The following is a 7,129-nucleotide window of genomic DNA, read 5'->3' on the forward strand; positions in this document are numbered from 1 at the left end:
CGCCCACATGTTGCGCGGACTGTTAGAGACTTCTGTTCAGCACAACGCATGCAACTTCTTCCTTGGCCTGCTTATTCGCCGGATATGTCGCCTATTGAGCACGTGTGGGATATGGTTGGTCGGCGTCTCACTCGTGATCCGCGTCCTGCAGTTTCCAAAGACGAACTTTGGTTGCGCATACAAGCGATATGGAATTCTCTTCCTCAAGCAGATATTCAACATCTGTTTGACTCCATGCCACGTCGTATAGCAGCACTTATTGCAGCGCGTGGTGGCTGCACCAAATACTGATTTCGGACGCTTAATTTGTTTCTTTTGTTTTGAAAATTTCATCATTTATTTGTATCAGTACAAGTCGTTTCTGCATTAAATTTCATTTGATTCTGATGATTCTTTCATGGTGTTGCATTTTCTACAAACAGCAGTTTACATTAACTTCAATCTGTTGAGCGCATTTTATGTGATAAAGGATGTAAAAAGACTAAAAACAACGTTATGTTTTGCTACATCTAGCATAAATGTTCTGTTTGCAAATGTTCCGGCATCTTCTTTACACTTAAAATATTGTATTAATATATTAAACATATTATAGCGGAATTTATGGTATAAATTCGCTAATTCATAATTATTTTGCTAATTCATAATATTTTTTAATTCATATCTAAGCAAAAAATAAAACTAATAAATAAACAATATTTTAATTCTTTTTTCTGATTGCTTATTTAATAATCTGCAATAATTGATTTCAGCCTATTAATTAGTTAAAACTATATTTTCACTTGAATTCAGTGATAAATGTACATACTACTGCTGTGAAAGTTTTGTAGAGAAGAAGGACGAAGACTACCATATATGGAGAATTTTTGGATTTTAAATTTGTTCATTTGGCCTATCGTGTTCTTATGCACCCCTGTTCACATATGCCCTACTGTCTAGTACATTGTAAAAAATTCCTTATTATAATACAGTAATAAAGTACCAGCACTTTAGGTGTATCATCTATAAAATCCATTTTATCGTAAGTATTATTTCTATCATAAAATATTATCCAATACATTTTACATTCATATTGATTTAAGTAGAACGATTCAGAGATTTCACGGTAATTATTAATGTAAAAAGTACGGTATATCAGATTTTCCCCCCGTAACTTGATCTGGTAAAAATTTATTTAACGGTAAAAATGGTTGGTGCACCGGTAATTTCTACAGCAATTTGATCTGGAATTTGTTTTCAGCTTAACATTTGATAGAAAGAAATTATTATTCTTTTTTATTTATTTTTTTTATATCTTATCTTTTTGTAGTTTTTACGTATCTAAAATACATCGGTATTCATAAAAACAAGCACAAATAACATCGAAATGTAAATAATCAAATAACAAATAAACTTGATTTCTTAGTAAAATAAGAAAAATCACAGTTTAAAAAAACCAAATATCTCTGTTCATTTTAAAGGTCTCAAATACACGATCAGTAGTGAATAATAAGTTTTTATGGTGCAAAGATTTTTTCTTTGATCTTTCTTTTAAGTTGTTTTATTCAAAGCAATCGCAAATCCCTTTGGAGTCATTTTTGAAAGACTTGAAACGTATCATATTTTGTTTCAGTTTCCATTTGATGTTGGAAGGCTTTATTTTTTACGGAAAGCGTTAGATAATGAGATGTTTATAACTTTTTTGAAGTCTTTTTTTTTCTCATTTAAATCTTTTTTTAGAGTATTGAAATTGTAGCATCCTGTAAGAAAGATCGACTTCTCTTGCTATGTATTATTATTTATAAATTTAAGATTTCAAGCCTTTTGTAAAGATAAAGCGAGATCATAGGTAGTTATTTAAATTTTTGCATATGTTCAATTACTACATTCAAATATGTATATTTCGTCTAAGTAATATTTTAGTGATATGTCGTTTCTATTAAATAAAAAAATTAAACTCTTTTTAATATTAAAAAAAATTAAATACAATTTATAATGTGAGTACATTTTTGTTCTAATAGGCTTTATTTTTTTCAATTTTCTATACGAAATGTTAGATAATGAGTTGTCAATAGCTTTTTCAAATCTTTTTTAAGATATCAAAATTGCAGCTTTTTGTAAGAGGGATCAACTACTCATGTTTTAAATTAGAATCTTCATTAGCTTAAGACTTTCAAAGACAAAATATAATCAGGTATAGTTATTTTAACTTCTGCATGCGTTCAATTACTACAATCAAACATACGCAGTTTTGTCTTAAAATTATTTTAGTGCTATGTAGCTCCAATTAGATAGAAAAAAAATTAAACGTCTCTTAACAAATTGAAATATGATATATAATTCTCGAGTACGTTCGTGTTCTTATATGATCATACTTTTCCTCATTGGTCATACTTTTGATTTTGCTTGACATAATTTAAGTACAAGTAAGAAAAGAGTACTTTTTAATTCACTTGAAATTTTTTAATTTAATTAGAATCAGGTATTTATGTATGAGTGTAAATTATTTTTTTTTTCATTAATCTAAATGATTATGGAATTACAAGTTTCTAGTTCTTTTAAATTCATTACATCATATTCAAAATTGTGTTGCTTTCTTCCCATGTTTTTATTCTCTTATGCTTTTGTCAAGCTAAATTTTATTCAAATTTTGATCAGTAAAACACAGGTTAAAAAAATATAACCGAATTTTTCCAATTTTCATTAATGAACACATGAGCATATCGAACCTATCGCTTAAGGGCTGCAATAGCGACACAACTCAAAAAATCATGTTTTGAGAGAAGTAGGTTTAAAGTTTTCATTGCTAAGGAAAAAGCAAAAGAAATGCTTTAGTTTGCTTAAACGAAGATTTCCTTCAAGTTGAATTATAGTTGTTCTAGTATTGCTGCTGAAAAGAATGTGTATTTTCATATTTACGACTGTTCTTAATCCAAAACTCGTGCTTTTTGAGTAGTGCCACTATTGCAGCCCATTAGCGATATTCCTTTGTCTAAAGTGCTCAATGTTTTTATTTATTTATTTACTCTCAGTTAAGGTATTTTATCAATAGAGACTAATGATTGTTTTCTAAGCAAAAACTGTTTTTCGACAGCTCCGTCATATGATGCTTTTTTTGAAAAGAATATGCTATTTCTGTAGCTTCTGTGAGTTTGCAAATGTCGGATCGAGCTTAGCCCTATTAAAGCCAGCGCTGGCTATGCATACTCTAACAATGGCTCAAGATTTCAAATTGGAATGAAGCATTTATCGACAATTTTTATATTTTTTTTAAATTTTGAAAAACTTACTCCAATGCTACATTATCTGCGCTCAGAAAAATTTGCAAAAAGTTGAATACGGCAGGCAGTGATTTGATAATTTTCATCTAGGTGGAAAAATGTCACCAAATTGGGGATTTTTTTTTTAAAAAAAGTTTAATAACTTTTTAAATATTTAAGTTATCTGTCCATTCTAAAACCCATATAACTCTACACTATTTAATCATTCATCTATCAAGGCGACAAAATCTTCGCTTTTCTCAAGTACAAGGCACTTAAACTGTGGCTATTTTTATTTTCCTAGACAACAAAGCTTCAATAAGCCATGTTAATAAGAGCTTTTATACAGGAAAATTTCCGTGCCAACGTTTATGTTTGTTCACTTACTTAAAATCAAAGTTAGTTCTGGTTTGTACTCTCACTAAAGCACTTTACCCTTCAATTTTCATCAACAGTTGCCGTTTACTTAAATTTTCACATTAATATTAACTACTTTTAGCTTTATTTTATTTTATTATTTGAAAAATGACGGGACCATGCTTAGCTGTGAATCCAAAACAATCTTATACGTCCGAAGTATTTTATTTTACCTGAATGAGTTGTTAAGTTGATTATGAAGAAGTAATGACCAAATCTTCTATAAGATGTATGGTGTCAAATTTAAATGTAATAAAGTAAACAAAATAAATAAATGGTTATGAGATAGTTTAATACAATAAGCTATGTACATACCCTGTTATTTTAAACAGATCATTTTAGAACATTGAATGTCCTAAGTTTTATGCACATACTAAATGATGACAAAATATAAAATTATTCAAATTTTAATCGTAGTCATAATTAATTTTTGAGAATTTTACCCAGCCTTCGCATTTGTTTATCATGCTTCCAAGCCAGCTTTGAAAGTCGTGTATAATGAAGACATTTTAATTAGATATGGCATTTTCCCACTAAACTATGAAAGCTAAAAGTTGCATTAAGCGCAGGAGTTGATAAGAGCCATTTGTCCGCAGGCAACATCTTTAAGCTGATTAATATTTTACTCAAGAGCAAATGCGCCTCGGCTTTTCTCTTAGAATTTGCCCTCTACAACATTATTAATTTCGATAGAGTGGCGGCTAATTCATGAAGAACAGTTTAGAAACTTATTCGGCATTTTTCCACTTTAATATTTTTTTCAGAATATAGTTAACTTAACTGTCATAAAGAAGCTTTTAATTCTTAAAATAGCTCTTTTATTATTAATTCACGTAGAGTAAAATAATTGTTTGTGATATAAATTGCTTAAATATAGTAAGGAGGCACGCGTTACATTGATGTGAATACACTCTAAAAAATGGATGCTAAAATTTCACGAAACTTTCCTTGTTTTTGACAAAACCATTTCCTAGTATATGCTCCGAGGAAACTTTTACCTAAGTGACGAAATATCTATCACCACTTCTTCAAGAAATCAAATTCCATCAAATTGAAAATATATTTCGCCGTCCTATTCTCCTTCGAAATGAAACCTCATATCGTCTAATGTATCTAACTTTTCTATTAATCACTTTATCTTTGCATTTATTAGGTGCATCAATGTAGTCCAAACAACACAAAAAAAGACATATATAATAGGGAGATAAATTACACGCATACATGAAGCAGGATTCAAATTGGGAATCTTCCTGATTCGAGGCCAGCTCCTGAACCGACATGTCAATTTGTTTTGTCACTTTTATTTCCACTTTTAGTTTGATAATGAATCCCAATATTACAACAAAAATATTTTATTAATAATTCTGAGTAATTACTTATACACATTTAATGCATGAACACTCTAAGAAATCTTCTGTTCGTTTAGTTTTTTTCGATAAATAAATAAGTAACTTTAATGTAACAAAAACTTATAATAATATCTATTTGATGTTATAAATATACTTCAGCGTTTTGGATGTCTCTTCACTGTCATAAAATTAACAAAATTATAAATTGTTGACATGCATATTTCGAATAAGAGACATCAACATGGAAATATGGGAAAATTCTTGTTCTAGTTTATGACTTTGATTGTATGGCGGGCAATTAGCTTATTTTAAATCCAAGCACATTTCGATTTAAAACATTAATTTCTAATTTGATTTCTAATTCGAATTTTTTATTTGAGTTATAAAAAGTATTTAGGTATGCTACAAATCCCTTTATTATTTTAGAGTTGGGGTATAAAAATGCTTTTTCGAACTTTTTGTAATGTATAGTCCAAAGTTGAAGTCATCCTGTCCAAGTGAGGACATATGCTTTTGTGGCATATTTCGTTAATATAGTTTAAATGATAGGAAAACTGAATGTTTGAACTTCATTTATAAACTATAATAAGATATAATAGACTACCAACCATTCCAGCAATGCAATGCAACTTCCATAATAAATAAACAAAATATCAGATTTTCACTTCTTTCTTGAATTTTGACTTCGAAAGAGATCATATTATTTTAACTATTTTGAATTGCCTGCCACCTAGTGTGGTTTCCAAAAACTATTTGATGTCTCTAAATGGGGATTACATGCAAATTACAAGCCAAATGTGAATCTGCTGAATGTACTGTTACCTCTAAAATTTAGGTTTTACTCTATCCAGTGATCACGATATTAACTTTGGTAACATTGTTACCAGGTTCAAAAAGAATCAACAAAGGAATTACTTGAAACATTTAACATTTACAAACAATTTTATTAAAACTAAAATTTTTCTAACAAAAACAAACCATTTCCAAATGACAAACGCATGTTTCACTCATGTATAAATTATTACTTCAGGTTCAACATTTAATACTACGAAATTATACTCTTGATGAAAGGCAATTAAAAATACAAGACTCAATATTCAGCTACACCCGTAAAAACTATTAAAAGTAAAATGAACACTTATCTTAAAATTTACTAAAAGTAATTAAAAATAAAGGCACAACGTTCTCCAAATTCCAGTAAAAACTATTGAAAATCAAAAACACATTTATCTTAAAACTTGCTAAAATTAAAAATAAAAGCAAATTATTCGTTTAAAACCATTCTAAAATCAACCTTAAAGTTTCTAAAATCAAAGTTAATTACGGACCAACTTTCTTGGACTCCCACCGGTGCTGCCGCCAAAACTCGTGGAGCAAGACAATAATCCAATTTCGGACAGACCGCACTCTAACCCTCCTTACAGGCGTCCTTCTCGTCAGGCAGTTTGCCTCCGTTCTACCACTTATCGACACCGGTCTCAGTTCATTCTCCTTACGGCTCCAGTCTCGGTTCATCCTCCAGCGGCTCTGGCCTAGTACTTCATCCAGCAGCTCTGGCCTAGCTCATCCTCCAGTGGCTCTGGATTAGTTCATTATCCAGTGGCTCAGGGCTAGTTCATCATCCAGCGACTCTGGCCTAGTTCATCATCCAGTGGCTCTGGCCCAGTTCAACATCCAGTGGCTCTAGCCTAATTTATCATCCAACGGCTATTATTTTCTATTATAAGATATATTTAACTCACATGAGACCCACGTGCATGGGAATTTTAAGATCTAGATTTTTTACTTTACTCAAATAGCTGGAAAATTATCAATAGAATTGTTTATTCAGATAAATAAGTTTTCTTGATACGGTTAGAATATATCAAAAGGAATTGTGTAAGGTGAATATTGGTCACATTTATCTTATCTGGCCTATTAATTATCTTAAAAGTGACTAGAAACTGTATTATATGTATAACATGTAATATATTGTATAACATATTTATCTATTATGACTAAAAAGGAATGTATAAAAGCATATTATCCATTAAAAACAATGCTATTATTTCAATCTTATGAAAATTTGTAAATGCAGTCTCTGGGCCAGTTTTAAAATTATATTTCAGATGGAAGCTATTTAAAACT

General features: G+C 30.0%; 1 long non-coding RNA gene across 1 annotated transcript in view; it reads right to left on the reverse strand.

Annotated features, from left to right (window-relative positions):
* LOC139426249 (uncharacterized) overlaps positions 1–6,345 on the reverse strand; it is a 22,474-nt gene extending 16,129 nt beyond the window's left edge. Inside the window, exon 1 of the long non-coding RNA XR_011637489.1 lies at positions 6,331–6,345. This is a non-coding gene — a long non-coding RNA (uncharacterized lncRNA). The remainder of the gene's footprint in view (positions 1–6,330) is intronic.
* Positions 6,346–7,129: the final 784 nt, after the last annotated feature.

The sequence above is a fragment of the Parasteatoda tepidariorum genome, chromosome 8 (assembly GCF_043381705.1).
Source record: "Parasteatoda tepidariorum isolate YZ-2023 chromosome 8, CAS_Ptep_4.0, whole genome shotgun sequence".
NCBI classification, from domain to species: domain Eukaryota; kingdom Metazoa; phylum Arthropoda; class Arachnida; order Araneae; family Theridiidae; genus Parasteatoda; species Parasteatoda tepidariorum.